We start from the raw sequence: 19805 nt of genomic DNA, 5'->3' as shown, positions 1-19805 counted from the left end.
GGAGGTAGTTGTGCATCTACAACACGTGACGTTTCCTAGGTGACGTTTGTTTCTTGGTTAGTTCTCTCAGTCAATATTGATGTTAAATGGATTTCACCGTGGACTGTCACACTGGTGTCCCAGCATATTCCAGTTTAGGGTAAGCTTGACCCTTTTTGGTTCTGGTGCTGTCCTTGAACATCCTAAAGACGTTGCTTTCATGTAAGAGGGAACATTTTGGGCTAGATTGAAGAAAAAAAAATAGATTGGAAAAAGTTGGTTTTCTGAAAGGAAGGTGATCCAAAACCTCTTTTTGAAAAGTATCAAGCAACCTCTACATAAAGGAAGCAGAAACCAGAGCCCTCGTGCAACTCCTACGAGTAAAAAGCAGCTATCCACTGGTTCAGATATGTGAATGACACCTGGGATAAAATCCAAGCCAAAGAAGTGAAAGTCTTTGCCGAACATGTCAGCTAAGTCGATTGCATCAAGCCACTGAATTCTTCATCCTGAACAAGTATGTGGCAGCAACAAGCTGCACGGTGTTGTTAACTTTGAATAGAATAGAACAGAAAGGATTCATTGTTCAAATTGCTGATGTAAAGCAACATAAAAATAGTAACCTACACCTTCAGTTGTCTGTCATACTGTACAACATTAAAAAAAAGTCCATTATTATTAGTGGTATCTACAGGTATAAGTGTGTGTGTGTATGCGCATGGACATGGAGAATAAATGCACCCTGAGAGTTGTTGTCAGTTCAAGGGTTAAACACAGGGAGACAGTTCACTGGGCAGAAGTTTCCAGGAGGGCTCAGCGACAGGGCGACAGGGAAATCTGGGATCCAGGCGAGAGAATCGGTAACATGAGGAACACGCACCGTGCAGAGGTATCCAAGTGGGGCTGAGACAGGAGAAAGGTCCTAAGGTCCAGGCTTGGGTCGTACATGGCAAGAAGGAGAATCCGGAAAGGGGCGGAGCCAGACATTCTTGGTCGATGGGCAAGGCAGGAGGTCAGCGTCCAGAGATCAAAAGCCAACAGGAGACTCCGACAGGGGCAAGGCAGGCGGCAGCAAAACAGGAACAAGACAGGCCACTAACTGGAGATCAGAACAAGGAACACTGGGTGGTCTACTGACACAAAGGCTTTCAAGAATCTGGCGGTTACACACTGGGAGAGCCAGGAATATATTGTGCTCCTTCCAGGTGTGACAGTTCAGTACTTGGAGCTGCCAGAGGTGTAACCAGGCGGCACGGGGAACAGGGGACGACGTCATGGGAGTGCAACACAGGAGCTTCTCAGGCAGGAACAGAGAGGAATCATTACACAATTCAAAGTGTTGTGCATGAAAGAACATAGCAAAATAAAAACATTACAGAGAAAAGAACACGTCAGTGGAATAGTAGCAGCAGGTCAGGATATAAGACAATCTGGACAACAATCTTCAACATTAACAGTCAAAGGTAACTCTAAACACATAGGATTCTAATCTTGACTTTACAGTTTTCTGAGAGTTTGTTCCAGATCAGTGGAGCATAGGAACTAAATGCTGCTTCTCCATGTCTGGTTCTGGTTCTGGTTCTGCAGAGCAGGCTGGAGCCAGAAGACCTGAGTGGTCTGGAGGGTTGATGCCCTGATAACAAGTCTGTGATGGATTTAGGTGCTAATTCAGGGATTTATAGACTAACAGAAGGATTTTAAAGTCTATTCTCTGAGATCCAGGGAGCCATGGAAGGACTTCAGAACCGGGTCCATGTTCTCTACGTTTTTAGTCTTAGTAAGGACTTCAGAACCGGGTCCATGTTCTCTAGGTTCTTAGTCTTAGTGAGGACTTCAGAACCGGGTCCATGTTCTCTACGTTCTTAGTCTTAGTGGAAGGACTTCAGAACCGGGTCCATGTTCTCTACGTTCTTACTCTTAGTGAGGACTTCAGAACCGGGTCCATGTTCTCTACGTTCTTAGTCTTAGTGGAAGGACTTCAGAACCGGGTCCATGTTCTCTACGTTCTTACTCTTAGTGAGGACTTCAGAACCGGGTCCATGTTCTCTACGTTCTTAGTCTTAGTGGAAGGACTTCAGAACCGGGCCCATGTTCTCTACGTTCTTAGTCTTAGTGAGGACTTCAGAACCGGTCCATGTTCTCTACGTTCTTAGTCTTAGTGAGGACTTCAGAACCGGGTCCATGTTCTCTACATTTTTAGTGTTAGTGAGGACTTCAGAACCGGGTCCATGTTCTCTACGTTCTTAGTCTTAGTGGAAGGACTTCAGAACCAGGTCCATGTTCTCTACGTTCTTAGTGTTAGTGAAGACTTCAGAACCGGGTCCATGTTCTCTACGTTCTTAGTCTTAGTGGAAGGACTTCAGAACCGGGTCCATGTTCTCTACGTTCTTAGTCTTAGTGAGGACTTCAGAACCGGGTCCATGTTCTCTACGTTCTTAGTGTTAGTGAGGACTTCAGAACCGGGTCCATGTTCTCTACGTTCTTAGTCTTAGTGAAGACTTCACAACCGGGTCCATGTTCTCTACGTTCTTAGTCTTAGTGAGGACTTCAGAACCGGGTCCATGTTCTCTACGTTCTTAGTGTTAGTGAGGACTTCAGAACCGGGTCCATGTTCTCTACGTTCTTAGTCTTAGTGAAGACTTCAGAACCGGGTCCATGTTCTCTACGTTTTTAGTGTTAGTGAGGACTTCAGAACCGGGTCCATGTTCTCTACGTTCTTAGTCTTAGTGGAAGGACTTCAGAACCGGGTCCATGTTCTCTACGTTCTTAGTGTTAGTGAGGACTTCAGAACCGGGTCCATGTTCTCTACGTTCTTAGTCTTAGTGGAAGGACTTCAGAACCGGGTCCATGTTCTCTACGTTCTTAGTCTTAGTGAGGACTTCAGAACCGGGTCCATGTTCTCTACGTTCTTAGTCTTAGTGAAGACTTCACAACCGGGTCCATGTTCTCTACGTTCTTAGTGTTAGTGAGGACTTCAGAACCGGGTCCATGTTCTCTACGTTCTTAGTCTTAGTGAAGACTTCAGAACCAGGTTCATGTTCTCTACGTTCTTAGTCTTAGTGGAAGGACTTCAGAACCGGGTCCATGTTCTCTACGTTCTTAGTCTTAGTGAAGACTTCAGAACCGGGTCCATGTTCTCTACGTTTTTAGTGTTAGTGAGGACTTCAGAACCGGGTCCATGTTCTCTATGTTCTCAGTCTTAGTGAGGACTTCAGAACCGGGTCCATGTTCTCTACGTTCTTAGTCTTAGTGAGGACGTGGGCAGCAGCGTTCTGGATCAGGTACAGTTGTTGGGTAAGTAAAAATGTGTACACAGACATTGTAAATGTTCAGGTGTGTTACCTGGTCATCTGCCTCTCCCTGTGTTCTCTCTCTCTCTTTATGGTCGCTCATTTTCTTGGCTCACACACAGTGCGAGCCGCCAGAATTGACAAAGACTCCTGGATACGTGTCACAACGTTTTCAGAAAAACTGAGGGAAAGTCTGATGAAAGTCTGATTCGCGGGGCGACTGTGGCTTGGTGGGTTGAGTAGTCGTCTGGCAATCTGAGGGTTGTGGGTTCGATTCCAGCTTCCCCCTGCCACATGTCGATGTGCCCCTGGGCAAGGCACTTAACCCCAAGTTGCCTACCGAGCTGCGTCTCGGTGTATAAATGTGTGTGCGTTAGTGAGAGCGACTGGGTGAATGTGGCTATAGTGTACAGCGCTTTGGGTGGTCAACATGACTGGAAAAGCGCTATATAAGTTCAGTCCATTTACCATGATGAAGTCTGATGAACAGTCAAGCCTGTTTGCCAGTGGCAACATGTGTTTTTTTCTCACTGTACTTAACATGTTAGCAGAGTTTAAACTTTCAGCAGCAGATTATTGTTCAGGTAAGTGGCTTCAGGGAGAGAAGGAAGAGAGCGTCTCTATGATTGGAGCGCCGCGGTTGGAAATGCAACAAGTTGGGCAAATGTGGATGCGTCAGTTTATATTGATTTTGACACAAGTGAGTTTCCTAAATCACTTGTGTCAAAAAAACATCAATATTTCAGTATAGTTTATATGGATACAGTTGTTTTAATGACCCTGGTATTCAATAGAGTCTATGGCTGAATACTAGACATTCAACATGACAGCACATCTTGACTTTAACCATGGCATGTCACAGTTGGCACCATCTTTCAGCCATGACACTGTGAAACACAAAAGACCACACTCTTTGTAGAGTCTGACTCCTCACAATTACCAGCAATTCACTGAGTTTGTTCAGTTTACATTCCCTAATAACGACAAATGGCGGAGAAAGGCTTATACCCCCTAGCCCGCTGATTTGATTTGGTTTAATTTGGATAAATTTACAACATTGTAGCAACGGAAAGAATGTGAAAGACTATTTTATTAGCGTGTTTCCTGCTCTGCACCCACAGGGCCTTTTCCTCCGCCCTGCTGGGAAGTGATGTATGACTCTGTGACCAGATATTCGCGAAGCCAAAAGATCATCCCTCATGGACACCCCTTCACACAAAGCCATGCCTATCACAGCAGGGAAACACACAAACCGTTACTCAAACACAAACCTGCTGCAGTCCCAGTGGTGCAAACCAATAACCATCTGCTGTAGTCCAACATACTAAGGATACATGTGGCAACAGTAGCAGGGAGAACTCAACTCGTAACAGGAACTAGCGTAATTTCTACCTTCTGTGCCACAACAGGAAGCAGAACCTTTTGTTTTCACATTTAAAAGACAGAACTGACACATTTGGCTCTTTATGGATTGTTTCTTGAAGAAGTCATTGTTATATAAACCCTGCTGCTCTACAGATGATGAAGAAAAACCTCTAAGCACTAGTGAAGGACTCTCAATCTTAGCTCCAGGTTAGGTCTGCACTCCAGTTCACATCCTGACAAGATCAGAACCGGTCCTGACTTTTATCTGCATTAGGACAGCCTCAGTCCCAGCTTCCATGCTTGTGGTCAACCCCTCGGCTGTGACGGGTTCTTGCAGCAACAGCCCCGTATTGCAGCGCGTGCAGCATTGAGACCCGACCCACGGTTGGACTCAAACCTGCGGCAGCTGCATGAAGAGCTGAAACATTTCACTTTTATACCAAACAGTGTTAGATAACCATCACTGAACATTTTAGGATGAGACTTTAAAGCTAGACAGAATAAGCTCCTCACTGAAGTAACTGTGAAAATTGTAAAACATAATAGAATATGTTTGTTTTTTATTTTTTTCTTCTTTCTTTGTTTTTTTTTTAAACATTTTTAGATATGTCGTTTGTCTTTGGGTGCTCTCATGTTTGAAGTGAAACAGAAGGAGTTTACTTTGTATCTCGGTTAGAAATTACAGTTTGCTGCCTTTCTCACTTTGGTTGTCCAAACAACATGGCTGCATATTAGCTCACAAATGAAGAGGCATTTATTCATCCTCCAAAGCATTGTCATTATGTATAAACCAGCAGCCCAGTTCATCGTCTGTTACCTGTTTACAAGCAGGCTGCTGGTTCCAGAGCCTCTTGTTCAGACTCCGTCTCTCACATGCTAACGTCTCTTTGCACACTTTTAGTTTCTCGGGGATCTATGAGTGCGTTCTATGTGGGAGAAAAGTAAAAAGTTAATGGGTGTATTCTGGGAAAATTAAGAACTTTTTTATAAGACATTAAAAGTTATTAATTTTCCCAGATATCCGGCTACGTGTGGACTAGGCCCAAGTAAATTGTCAAGTTTAGGACTTCAACTTAATTATTTAGGTTTTGTTGTTGAGCTTTTCCGACTTTAACCTTTTTTTTGTAGCTGAGGACAGGCAGGCAACAAGAGGTAGGAATAACAATGGTGTACCGGAAAAAAAATTATGGAAGCCAGGCAGCTTTGAGGTCCTCAACCTCATTTTTCTTTTATTATCTCCAAAAACAATCCCAAGTGCAAAAATTGCAACATGAAGAGCATAATGAAGGTAAGTAAAAACAGCACAACACTAAAAACTTTTAAAACATGACATACACTACACGCTAACACCTAAAATATATTAATAAAATCATATATTGCACAAATGATTGCACATTTATAATTGTTGTTCCAAGTTACATCCTTAAAGCCAAAGTCAGTATCGTTGCACTTGTTCCACCAGAACATGACCCCAAGCCAAAAAAGGATGTTTTGCATTTTTTATGTCAAAATAAGAAAAGAAATACTGATTGAATCTAAATGCTCCATCAGGATGTTTAGTCCACAAAACAAACCTCACTGAAAACACAGCTGATGTAACAAAGCGCTCTCAACCTTACCTTCTAAAAAACATGAAATACAATTAAACGGGCTGAAAGTAAGACAAGAATACACATGAAAAGTTTCTGGCTAAGTATGAGGCATGAATCTGAGTCAGTTTTTAGGCTACTAACCAGGCAACCTCCATAGAGAAGCACTTTGCTCCACAAACGGAGAACTGCTAATCTCTACAGCTCTGAATGGGGGATTGACTGGAGTCCGGTGGTTTAACCCAGATGAGATACGGACTGAGTCACTCTGAAAAGATTTCAAAGTTCTTACCTGAAAATAAGAGATTTTAATACCCTTTATTTCTGTAATAGCGTACCTTTTGGAATTCAACTAAAAACTTGTTTAAAATGTTTGTTTCTACATTTGACATAAAAAACTATATTTTTTTTGCACCCTGTGCCATATAATCTAATTAAAAAATCATAGACTGATCTGTTAAATTAATATAATCATTTTAATTTCAAGACAAACTTATGAAAAAAGAAGAAAAAAAAATCAAGATCTTTATTCTATGACGTAAACATGGTCAGTTCCTTGGAAGAGGGCAGGTGTCCACATCCCATAACTAATCACTGGTGGAACAAGCGACAACAACATGCTGCAGGATTTTACAGCAGATATTTATCAACTTCCAAAAAGTCCCAGATCACCTTCACCTCTGGAAACCTCAGAACTGCCTTCAGCTGCTTTCGTCCTCACTTGGTTTTGATCATATCTGTCTGTGTTTGGTGAAAACAGCAGCATACAGTAACTGAAAAGCATTAGAGGGAGAGTGGAGATACACAAACACGAAGCTTTATACGGCCCACAAAAGCAACAATAGTGAAATTACTTTAAATATAACCGTAACAATATGTTTTGCTTCTTAAAATGATTTTGAAAAAGCACAATAAAAAAGTAAAAGTACTATGAAAAGCTGGAATAATGGCATGCTAAGCTCTATTCCACAATCTTTTGCACTTTCCTCACTTATTGGCTCCTCAGATAAATATGCATAAAAAGTCTCCAAATAAATCAATGTTTTATTACAGCAGTATGATCAGATACTGGAGAATCCAGAAAAATCCAGCCATTAATTTTACTACATTTACTCAGCGGGGTGAAAAAAGCAATATTGAGACATTTACCATTGAAAACATTTTTCCAGTGGCACTTAGTCTTCTCATATAACGTTTCATAAGGTTGGAGCACTCAGAGACAAGGACTGTTGACGATCCATCCAGATGTTCCAGAGTCATGTAGCCTTATAGGCTCTCTGCTGATGAAAGAAGTAAATGTATAAACTAAAAAGTATAAAAGGAATAAAAGAAGCGGACACTGATAGAAAATATATTGTGACATTTGTCAGGAAGGTAGGAATGAAAGACATTTTAAATGTACAGAAAAGGGATGTATAAGACATCAACAGCAGGAGAACATCAGCAGCCATGTTTCCATCTAACTGTCATGTGAATTTTTAAAATGTTGCAAAAAATAAAATGTGAAATAAGCATTTATATGTACTGGTTTGGAGAGTATAAACCAGACTATGTAGAGCGTAATTTTGTCAGAACTTAACGTTACGCATGGCTGTAATAAACACGGAGGAGAGTTTGCAGACTAGCTTAGACCACACGTCTAAGAAAAAAAAGGAGAGAGGTTTTCAGGAATGTGTTGCTTTCTGGCAAATTGTAATCATGTCAGCTAGTATTGGCGATGTCAGATGCAGTCCGGAGACGTAGAGAAAGAAATGCAATCCTATGTGTGATGGGAATGTCCAGGAAGACACTGGAAACACCTGATCAGTCATATGAGCTAAATCTTCGCTATGTCAGAACTTATTCTGCAAATGTGTTTCTATCCTCCATTTTGCACATTAACATGTTTCACAAAAATCCACAAACCACCGCAAGCGAGTGTAAAAACTTTTTTATGCGAAATAGAGGAAATTCTTTAGAATTTTGCCCTTTCCATCAACATTTTCCAATATAATACTCCAAAATGTGATTAAATAATCAGTTGATGGAAACATGGCTACAAAGAAGTGGACATCTTTCTGACTCTTACATTTGATTATTGAGTAAAGATCAGTGCACAAAGATCGGTTCACTTACTAAGCAAAACATTTCAGTAAGTAACACATATTCCCATCCCTGCATCCATCAGACTGAAGCATCAGCTGATGCTTCAGTCCAATCAGCCTTTTACCATTTTCATGTATTAAACGTGTCTTATCTATTCCCCTCTGTTTCTGTAAAGCACCTTACATGAGCCTGTGTAAGAATGCTGCTTTATAAGTAAATTTTTCTTACTTTTCTTTGCCTAATTTTTGTATAATGACTTGGTGCCCATCCTTGATGCAGTTTTTTCAAAAGAATTAGGGATATTTTCCCCCTCCCCCTTCCAGCCTCCTCACTCTGAATGATGGTGAGATAAACTTGGATCATGGTGAAAGTTTGGTTTAGACTTATTAAGATCAACACATCCCCACTTTTACTTTAATGACATGTTCTTCTGTCTTTCCCTTTTTAACCTCAAATTTATACCCTAGAGAAACAGGAAGGGATTGATTACTAAAGGTTTGGAGACAGTCTGATCAATTTAATTTAAACACTTGTTTCAGTTGCATTTATTTCATAGCAGTCATTAGTGCCACTTCTGTTTGTTTTTTATTATCCTCAATTTTTCTCCCTCAATGAATATTTAAAGCAAAATATTAATTTGTTTTAATGCTTTACTACCAGGGGTACTGGTAGGTGCAGAAAGCTTTTACACATTTAAAATTGTCAAAAAGATTTTCAATGTGACAGAAGTAGAAATGTATCATCAGTCTCTTGATGTTGGAGGAGTTAGTCTTTATTTTCCTCCAGTAGTACTTTGTTAAAAAAAAAAAATAATAATTAACAAAAAATATAAAAAGTTATTGACAAGAGTTGCATATTTGAAGTATACTTACAGATGTCATGTTGGAATGTGACGCGTATGTGTGATAGAGATCTACTGGTGAGTTTTATGTCTGAGGTCTAATTAGTCAAAGAAAGACGGCGACCGTTTCAACCTTTTATTGCTTATTGTATCAATCAGGGTCAAAGGCCTAAAGAGACTCTCTGACGGCACGGCGTTAAATCTGAGTAGGAAAAACATCCCGGGTTCTCATGTCAGACGCCGCAGCTACGAGTGTGGCTGTGTTTCTATTGTCAGCGTTTCCAGTCAAGATTCATTACCTAATTAAGCAATGATTTAAGCCTCAGGAAGGAGAACATCGGGAGCCTCGTCAACACGCTTATATTTGGCTCTGTGTAAAGACTCCGCATCACAAGCGCTCTGCTAATTGATGGGAATGTCTTGGGCTCTTGCCGTCTTCAAAGAGGAAAGCTCGCAGTCGGTCTTGCTCACAGTCGTATCTAAAATACGGGCGCACACCCACGCAGACAGAAAGCCAGAGGGAGGCCGGTTACAGTGACATTCAACATCAAAATCAACTCGTCTCCTTAACTCCGCTCAGCCTGTTGTGTCTGCGTGGCCGGGGCGCCCTTGGTCACCGGCTGGACCGGCATTGTGCGTGACAAATGCCCCCTCTAGTGTGTCACAACAGGAAAGTTGGTGGGGAAGGCCTTCAGGCTGGCTCTGTGTTTAATGAGCTTGGAAAGAGCCCAGACTCGGGTCTCTTTCATCCCTGTCACTGCTAATGCAACCAGTTAGCTGAGTAAAACACGAGCCCTCCCAAAGCTGTCCCATCTTCTTCACATCTCTGTCTTTCCTGAGCCTGGCTGCACCTCTCAGCCGCTTCTTCACCTGGTCCATTTGTTTCCTCTGTTGGATTCACTCCTCTGCCATCACTGATGCTCCTTGTGCCTACCGCCTCCTGCTTCATTACCCATGGAATAACAATGATAATTATTATTATTATATTTGTCATTGCAACATACATGCCAATGAAACTTGTCCTCTGCTTTAAACCCACCCTTCAGGGAGCGGTGGTTTGCCAATGTGCTGCGCCTGGGGAGCATTCTGGGGATTGCATCATCGCGTGATAGTAGTGTACTTGTAGGCTTTGCATAAAATTCAATTTGTCGTCTATAGAGTCAGGTATGAAGTGAGATCTGCAGGTGGAGCGGTGCTGGAGCTGCAGGTAACGGCCCATTGCCAAACATGTAGACTTTTACTTTTAACCTCAACCACTTTGCTTTTCATCAGCTGACTTCCAGCCTGAATGATGCGCTCTGCTTTAGTTTGTCGTTGAGTCGGCACGGCAAGCCGCTAAAATAGAACTTGAGTGAACGTAAAATAAAATAATGGCTAAACCTTGAGATTCCTCTGCTGTCCGAATTATCAAGGCTCTCCTGCATCGTTTTGTGGGTCTATCGCTGTCGGTCTGCTCCATCTGTGTGATGCATGGTGAAGACCGGCCCACCTTAAGCCTCCTCAGCCAACCTGTGGCATGTATGCCCCCCCACCACCACCCACAGAGGAGAGTTTGCTCTTAATAAAAGGTGCTCTAATGGATGGAGTTGTAGTAATATGCCATGTTACATTGTAAGTCGTAACGGTGTTCCTTAAGTGTGAAAAGTAATTTGTTAGATTGCACCATTAATAAAAAAAAGAAAGAAAAAAAAACGCTGTTACTAACGTTACTCCTAACACTGATTATGCAGGTTAATAAGATAAGATAGTCTTAATACACCCAACAACTAAATATTTTGGAGTTATCCACTTGTAGCTTTGCATTCATCAGCTTGGACTACAAAATCACAGCTAGAAATAAAAATGGTGGCTTTGCGATATAAGTAAGCCAGAAGACCATGACCTTGTTCAGCAGCTCTGCAGCAAATACTGTGATGCACTTATTCAAAAAACATAATAAAGAAAAGAGAAAACTGAACGTCTTGAAGCATGTGACCCAAACAGAATTAAGATATCTACACAACACCTGGACAGACTACTAACTTTACTTCACTTTGAGAGACTCCAAGTACACAACAAAATGTATTCAAGGACTGAAGAAGTGGATTTTTCATGATATGCCCACTTTAAATGAATCACTGAACAGAACCAACAACACTTCCTGTTTATGCCTGAAGTTTCAGGTCCTCTGTCTGGCTAATCACAGTCAGAGGCTGTGGCAGAAGTGTAAATCAGCCCCAGCTCATCTTTTGACACATCATCCCTATGATGAAACCTGGCGGTAGGAGCATAGAGCTTCTGGATGTTAGAAAATCTGCTACAGGCTGCAGAAAAAGTTGAAACGGCTGTAGAGGTTCAGCTTTAAGCAGGGCAACAACCTTTAGAACCAGTAAAGGCTATAATTGAATGGCTTAGATAAAAGCAAATGCATGTTTTACAATTATCCAATCAAAGTCCAGACCTAGATTAATCTAAAAATATGTGGCAAGACATGAAAACTAGCATCCATCAATCTGACCTGGAGCTTTTCTCACAAACAACTGACAACAAATTCAGAGTCTGTTCTGAGGTCTGCAACTCGCTTCCCGATGACTCTTAGTGACGTTGGCAAAGAAAGAAGATGAAATTATAGAAAGAAGATTTGTTTTTAAATACAAATAAAATAACAAATGCCGGTTTTAAGAGTTTTGCCCTTTTTGCATGAATTTATTGCCTTGAAGTTTCACCTCAGAATGAAACTAAAAGTCCCAGAAATATTTTTTTAAATCTTTGTTTTTGTTATTATTTAGGATTTTCACAAATGCTTTTCCTTCATTCAGTCATTCATTTTGTTCTTTTGATGGTAATGCATTTAAATGATCATTACACCAAACAAGGTCTCAGTTGTATAAAAAAAACATGCCATACCATGTAAGAACAGGAGTAGGTTGTAGAACACATGGAATGAAGCCTCCTCCATTCTCAGTTCATAATAAACAAAAACAGCACATTATGCCCTGAGCATGGGTTAGACAAACATAATAATACATTTTTAGATACTTTTACATTCCATTTCATACATTTTCATAATTTTCTTTCTTATATTTAAATTTAAATAGTGAAATGCTGGAACAGTCTTTAAGGTCATGTTCCAGTAAGCTCCACTGTTTTACACCAGCAACGAAAAACGAGTCATCTGTTTAAGCGTGGTTCTGGCAGATGGATGTTTAAAACCCAATCGTCTTCTGCTACTATCCTCATTCAGAGTAAACAGACCTTGCATGGCAGGTGGTAACTGATAATGTTTTGCCTTATGCATATTTTAAAGTCCAAAAAGGGAAAAAAAAAATGGTGGTTCTTTAGAAATAACAACACCCTCCCTGCATGCCTTGTAGATTTGTATCCAAAAACATAAGAAGTCTTTTTTTTCCCTAAAGGTCAGATAACATTTGAGGCTCTGTACGTGTTTAATGTAACTTGACTTTGGGCAAAAACTGCTCTTTGCATTGTAAAGGTCCATTACTTCTCATCCCAATAACGTACAGTGAAGTTAAAGAGAATACTTCTTCACAGTACTGTCAAAGGTTTTGAATTATTTCCAAAGCTACTGTATATTCAACACAGTGATATATATATATATATATATATATATGATTCCCTTACTGCAAATAAACAGATCACGGATGTAGCTGGAGGTAAAAAAAATAAAAAATAAAAAAAAAGTTGTAGACTGTAACATCAAAAGCTGGGTGCACTGAAATATTTAGCTTATTTGTTGTGCTTTTCCTTCTCTTTTTTCTTTCCTCAAATAAATTGTTCTGACATGTGATGCACTTTGCAAACATCTGGGAAAAGTGATGTAAGAGTGTGAGAGACGGAGGGGCTGCAGATCAAACAGAGAGTGGGAGGAAAGAGGGTGATTTTCCTCTGTCTAATAAGCCACAACCCTTCCACTTACATTCATCCGTCTTAAGGCAGCAGAGTGAGGAGGCTGGAGACAGAAAGGGACGTCGGTGCTGGACTGAAAGACGTTCTCACCAGCTCCACCGAAATCTTTCTACTCAAAGCTGGATTAGCTGGTTATAGTGTAAATGAAGTTTCACTTTTTTTTTTTTTTTTTTTTTTTCATAACTACAACCTGTAGGGGTGCAGGAATGACCAAAACCAATTAAATTGTAAACTTTGTGTTTTCTGGTTATCAGAATGTGGCCCATGAAAACTTCCCCCTCTCTTGTCACCTTCATCCCCAAAGTGTTTCAAACAATCCATCGAAATCCAACAAAGACATTATGAGAAGAAGACTAAGACAGAGTATGGAGGAATATTTGCATTTCTTGAAATTGTTCCTCATTTCATCATCAAAATATTTTATCATCTACCCATTCAAAGATACAAGTTTAATTGAATGTCCTACTTCTGGATGTTGGTAAAATTCCCATCAACAGTTTGATTTTGTCTGCCCAACAGAATTTTCCCACAATTGATGTCCTATATGTAGAGAGTAGTTTTAGTGAATTATGATTTATCTTAAAGAACTACAATACAATATAGGCAGAATTCCAGCAGAGTTTTATGAAAAATCCTGTAATATTCTGACACCAATGTTTCACAGAATGTTGCAACAAACTCAGGAAAATGTCAGATTCCCAGGAAATATGGAATCTGCCACCATTAGTTTCCTGCTTAAGCCAAGCAAAGATTATGTGTTTCCTACCAGCTATTGTCCCATATTCTTATTAATTAATGTTGATATTAAAATAATCTGTAAAGCCACAGCGCCAGACCTCTTAAAAATCTGCCACCAGGGTTAGACAGTCAGGAGTATTAAATGTTTGGGTATTAATGTGCCATCTAAATTGGCAGGTTTAGCTAAACTTAAACACATCCCTCTTTTAAAGAAGATAGATGATTTTGCCAGATGGAAATTTCTACCAATTGAATTTATAGGAAGGGTTGCTTCAATTAAAATGATAGTTTTACCCAGAATTAATTACTTATTCTAAATGATTCCCAGTAAACCATCATTCGACTGGTTTAAATCTCTGAATTCCTCTATTTCTACATTTCTTTGGAAAGATAACCCCCCACCCCCCCCCACCCCCTCAGCTTAAAGATGCTAAAGAAGACAAACGATAGGGGGGGACTAGAGCTGCCTAACTTCCATCACTACTACTTAGCAAATAGGCTACAAAACATCTCAAAATGGATTAAACATAATCCCTTAGATGAGCCCTGACTAGACAGAACAGAAAATATGTGATAATATCAAGATTTCTGATTTGCCATTTATTAGCTCAAATATAAAACGGCATACATGCTTTAAAATTATTAACATCAGCTCTTCTCTGACAGCATGGTGGGAGTTTCTTAAAATGACGAAGTCATCACTTATCCCATCTGGAATAATCCTGACACCCTATAAAAATTATATTATAAAATTTCCATACTGGAAGAATAAAAGGTACTGAATACCTGGAACATTTACATGAAGGAACTGAGTTTATCACATTTGATAGATTAAATATACAATATGGTATTAATAAAGAACTAAGCCATTTTCCTCATACATCAATGAATGAGCTGTGTGTCTGTGACTTCAGACAGAATATTCAGGGACAGTTTATTTTTAGCTTTTTAGAAAAATAGACCAGTTCACTAGTTCTGTTTTCCTTAAAATCTTGATTATTTTTAAGGTGAAAATCTGAAGGGAAGAAACAAGCATAAACATTTTGCAGGAGAATGCCAAGTATTACATTACAAAATGATATAGCGTATATAAATAGCTAAATATGCTCTATAATATACAATACAAACAATTATAAATAGCTATCTCATTTTAATAGCATAATAATAGACCAGTTGTAAACATTAACACTGCACCAAAGATGATGCTTCTGCGAATAATTCTGCTCTTTTCACCTGCGTGGAGAGTCTCACCTCTTTTTATATAGTTGTATCTTATAGAGAGTACCAGATGCTTTATTTAGATTTCATAATCAGCTTTATTAATAACGAGTTGTGACACCAGCCACAGCTGAAACAAAAAGCTGCTGAACATCAGGGACTAATAAAATGAGAGAAAACCACAAATAAAATGACAAAGCTATTCACACAATCTAAATAAATTTAAAACCCAATACATAGCAAAATAAAGCCAAGCAGCAAAACAGAACAAAATCAATACCTAAAAAAGTTGAGCGGTTCATGTATTAGCAGAGTTTTATAGCAGAGTTTTAATAAGTTTTAAGTTAGAATATTTGTTGTTGATTTTAAATAGCTTATTGTTTGGTTATTAAAAAGCAAACATGCCTCTGTTTAAGTCTGATTTTGCCTGGTATTCATTTATTTATTCAATCTGATATTAAAATTTCTGTGCAAGTGCTTGCTCTGTAGGCTGTTAGCGCTCATGCGGCTAAGCACAGCAAACAAAGCAAAATGCAATGAAACAAACACAATTTTAATTGGTCTGTCCTGAATTAATCCCCCCTGTCCAGATAAAATATCTTTCTGTGACCATTTTGGTGAACAGTGGAGGGTTAAGCGCGGCCATTGGGTCAGAGAGCCGTGTGGGTGGTGCTCCTGCAGCACAGGAAATGCGGTTTCAATCATATCTTCTTCAGGCATTATGGAAAAACTATTTCATTAATGTGATCAGGGACACTGGGTGTCCAAATTCAGAGGCTGCACCCATCGTAGGACCCGGCCCATGTAGACCGCGAAAAGACAAAGACCAGAAGAGACTGGCTGGGATTTTGGACGGTCTAGCCTTCACCGGCTGTCTCCACCCTTACCTCAGACAGCACAGCTGTGAAGCCACACAGTCTGACATCACCGTCTCCACTAAATACCTGCATGGCTTTAATTTTCCCCTTCACATATCCTGATGTTTTGTTTAACATCTTCTTGTTTTGTTAGTTTATTTTACTCTCATTCATCAAGTACTTTATGTGTTCGTACATATAAAAATATACCACCCAGTAAGAGGAATCACATGTCATTTTTGAAGTATTTTGGAATTTGATTATTAGTAATATGTTTAACTACTTAGACCCTAATCCTAATTTCTGAGCAAAGCCTATAACACTTTATTTGTAGAGAAAAATAATAAAGTAACCAAACTTTAACACAGGATCAGGGATGTCCAAACGTGCCCAAGCACTTTTAAAATTAAGCAATATGTCAACACACCGATCAAATATTTCAGGTTTCCACAACTAACTTCTCGTCTAAACAGTTTTTGAAAGTAAATTTCATGTCACAGAAACCATAATACATCCAACTTTATTCACAGCTTTCCTCTCCTCCCCACCATTGCTGTTTGTGGTTAAACAATCCTCCTCAAACTGAATCATGGGATAGAATTAACAGCAAAGGATACACCGCACCACCCTTCTATCTGGGGAAGGATCGAAGGAGCCTACGAATTTGGACAGCCTTCAGCACATCACTGTGACGTAACTGGCCTTCAACACTCAAAAACCTTGCAGGAGGTTAAACAACCTCTTATATTAGCATTTAGTATAGCTAGCACAGGTAACAGAAAACTAGTAAATATAGTAAATTAGCTGAGATTTGAAAAATACAGAGATTTGCACATCTATAATGCTGCCTGAATAAAGCACAATTTCTAGGAGTTCGGCAGCTGAACTTCGCGTGAAGTATAAAAAGACAGAGTCAAAATGTTCTACTTGTTCTTGCCAAACCGAGAACAAGAACTAATTCCTTGTTTCTTGCAGAATATGTAGCACGCTTACAGGTATAGTTGCAGATTTATCCGATAATTTAGGTAAGAAACACCTGAGTCCCTATTAGAATAACTGCGTACAAAACCGTCTTACCTGCTCTTCTGCTCCTCGGGGGGAATGGGTGAAAAAATCCTCCCAAATCCTCTCTAGTCTTATTTCTTTCTGTGCACAAAGACACATGGCTGGTATTCGAACCAACAACATGATGGTAGCAACAGTGCTTGGGTGAGAAAATATGTACCTGATATTTTCAAATATACCGTAGTTTCTGTGATGTCGTCTGGTCCATAAGGCCATTTAGCATGAAGGACAAAGTTCAACAAAGGCTTTTCGTCTTGTTAGAGAAGCCAAAGGGAATCTGCCAAACTGTTCTCCCACCAGTCCTGAGCTGTCACCCACTTAGGAGGAATAAAATGCATTTAAAAAGGGGTCAGATCTATTGAGCAGCCAAAATCCCTCATAAAGTACATGTGGGAAAACATGCTGCTTTGAAAACTGTAGCTGTAGTTCTTCTCAGTTCCCAAACACAAAGTGTTGTTAACAGCAGGGCTGACGCAACGAGCTGGTAAGCATGCCGCTGTCCAGAGATGTTAAAAAGATGCTGCTGGAATTAAAGTCAAAATGAGCAAATGTATTTTCCAAATTAGGTCCCAGTTTTAGGATTTCATAATAAAATAAATACAAACCGAATGCTTTCTGGTGAAAGAACACGAGTCCTTCATCTTTTTCTTTTTTACTAATTGAGCATCTTTGAGGATTTTTAGACAAAGAGAATTTTAAAAGTAAATCTTTTTTTAATTTTGATCTTGCGTGCAGTGACTTTCAAAAGTATTTATACACTTTGTGTCATGGTTGGGTAAGGCATGGTCCCAAACACAGAAGCAGATGAACATGGCGGTGTTTTAGTGGTAAGTAGGCCTACCAGCTGGAGAACCGCACATCGAGCAGATAGGACAAACCGGCCGGAACATACAGGAGGAACCAGAGACAAAAACATGAAACTAAACTACTGAAGTGCTGCAGGAGAAGGAGAGAGAAATGAGAGAGAAAGCAGGAGATCCAGGTGGAATTAGAGGATAATTACGGTAGACAGGTGAAAGCAATGAAGGTCCTTTGGGAGCGAAAGAGCAGAATGGGAGGAAGCACTGGGAGAATGAACAATAACTACAGAATCCAACAAAATCACAAGTTAAAAATAAGATAATATTAAAGAAGAAATCACTGAAGAAGACATGATCCAAAAATAATAAAATCTAAATATAATACTCAAGGATTCTGACATTAAACCTTTTACATGTTTTGTCACATTGCAACTATAAACCTTAATGTTTTTGTGGGTGATTTGAAAAAGTGGTAAATAATTGTGAGGTGGAAGGAAATTGATGTATGGTCTTTGAACTTTTTTAATAATGAAATATAGAAATGGATGCTGTACATTAATATTCAGTTTACTTTAATAACGGTAAATAAAATCCCGTGTAACCAATTGTTTTTAGAAGTCACCTAATAACTAGTAAATTGATAAATTGGTAAACTCAACATGTCTGTAGTTTATTCTTATTAGAACTGAAAGCATGAGAGGTTTGTTGGAGAACTTTAGAGAACAAACTATTATGAAGACCGAGGAACCCATTAGACGGGTCAGGGAGAAAGTTCTGGTTCAGTTTAAAGCAGGGTCCAGTTTTACAACAGCATCCCAAGCTTTGAATATCTCCCAGAGCATCTCTCATGTTCCATCATCTGAACATGGAGAGAAGATGGACCACCTGCAGACCTACCAGGACATGGAAAAGATGCCAATCCATGAACCCGGGAGCAGCTGCAGATATCCACAGCTAAGGCTGGAAAATCTCCTAGAAAGATAACGATTGGACACAAACTTCTCTATCTAACGTTTATGGAAGACTGGTAAGAAGACAGCCAGTGTTTATAACTAGACCCAATACGTCCTGTGGTTCACAGCAGACATGTGGCAGAAGGTAATCTGACCAGATGAAAAATAAATTTAACGTTCTTCATGGAATTGATTCCTGCACATCCCCCTGATACATCCCCCCTTTCATCAGCAAGGACCACGCCACAAAGATCGTTGTCCTTCCTGCAGGACTACGATCTCTAAATAGACCACCAGGGCTACAGTGGGATAGTTTAGATAAAAGAACATTCATATATTAAAGTAGCCCTGTCACGCTCCAGTCCTAAATCCAAATAAGAATCTCTGTCAAGACCTGAGAATTTATTTTTACAGACGGTCTATATCCAATCCGTCTACACTTGATGTTTGTGAAAGTCAAACTGTCCTGTCTGTGATGTTTGCAAAGAAACGAATCCCTCTTTGAGAAAAAAAAACAACTAAAACATCTTTGAGCCGAGCATCTACAGTAAAGTCTTTCTGCACTGCCTGAAGACACATCATCCAGGACTGAGTGAATGACAGGTGGCCACTGAGCGATGAAGGCATCTAATGAAGCAACATTTACAGATATATTGGAAGGTTACGCATGCAGAGGTCAAAAACATTATTTTTTCTGCCAAAATAAAGCTGGAAAATCTAATTCTGAGATTGTGATGGGATCGTTTGACACGTTTCGTGTTTAGTTTCTGGCATAACCAAAAGTCAGAACTTTTTTTGTCCATATTTTCATTTTTAAACCTGATGAGCAGAAGAAAATTAAATTAACAAGACTGCCTGACAATGCAAAGGAAGACAGATGAGAAAAGATCAAAAATTCAAATATTTCAGAACCACTGTAGCATCCACCGATGTCTGCCATGACTGTCTTACAGGATGACGGTCTGTGAGAATAAAAACCCTTTTTCACGGCTTCAGAATGATTCACAGACCAGTTAGCTTTGCTTTAAGGGACAGTCTAAGTGTGGGTACTGTTGGCGTTTTACAGCCACACAAGTGGAACCTGAACTGTGTAGCGCTCACTTTGGGGTTATCCACTTA

At 39.7% G+C, this 19805-nt stretch overlaps 1 long non-coding RNA gene across 2 annotated transcripts; it reads right to left on the bottom strand.

Annotated features, from left to right (window-relative positions):
- Positions 1 to 6718: 6718 nt before the first annotated feature.
- LOC110369398 lies at positions 6719 to 17880 on the bottom strand. Of its 2 annotated transcripts, none has more exons than XR_004931126.1 (5): positions 17691 to 17851; positions 17094 to 17250; positions 16946 to 17014; positions 7373 to 7503; positions 6719 to 6996 (listed from the first exon to the last, which is right to left on the bottom strand). It is a non-coding gene; the product is annotated as an uncharacterized LOC110369398 (long non-coding RNA). The 2 variants fall into 2 exon arrangements; XR_002429012.2 differs by having other exon boundaries at positions 6721 to 6996; positions 17775 to 17880.
- Positions 17881 to 19805: the final 1925 nt, after the last annotated feature.

The sequence above is a fragment of the Fundulus heteroclitus genome, chromosome 5 (genome assembly GCF_011125445.2).
Source record: "Fundulus heteroclitus isolate FHET01 chromosome 5, MU-UCD_Fhet_4.1, whole genome shotgun sequence".
NCBI classification, from domain to species: domain Eukaryota; kingdom Metazoa; phylum Chordata; class Actinopteri; order Cyprinodontiformes; family Fundulidae; genus Fundulus; species Fundulus heteroclitus.
The sequence above is the reverse complement of the archived record's forward strand: the minus strand, read 5'-3'. Positions and strand labels throughout refer to the sequence as shown.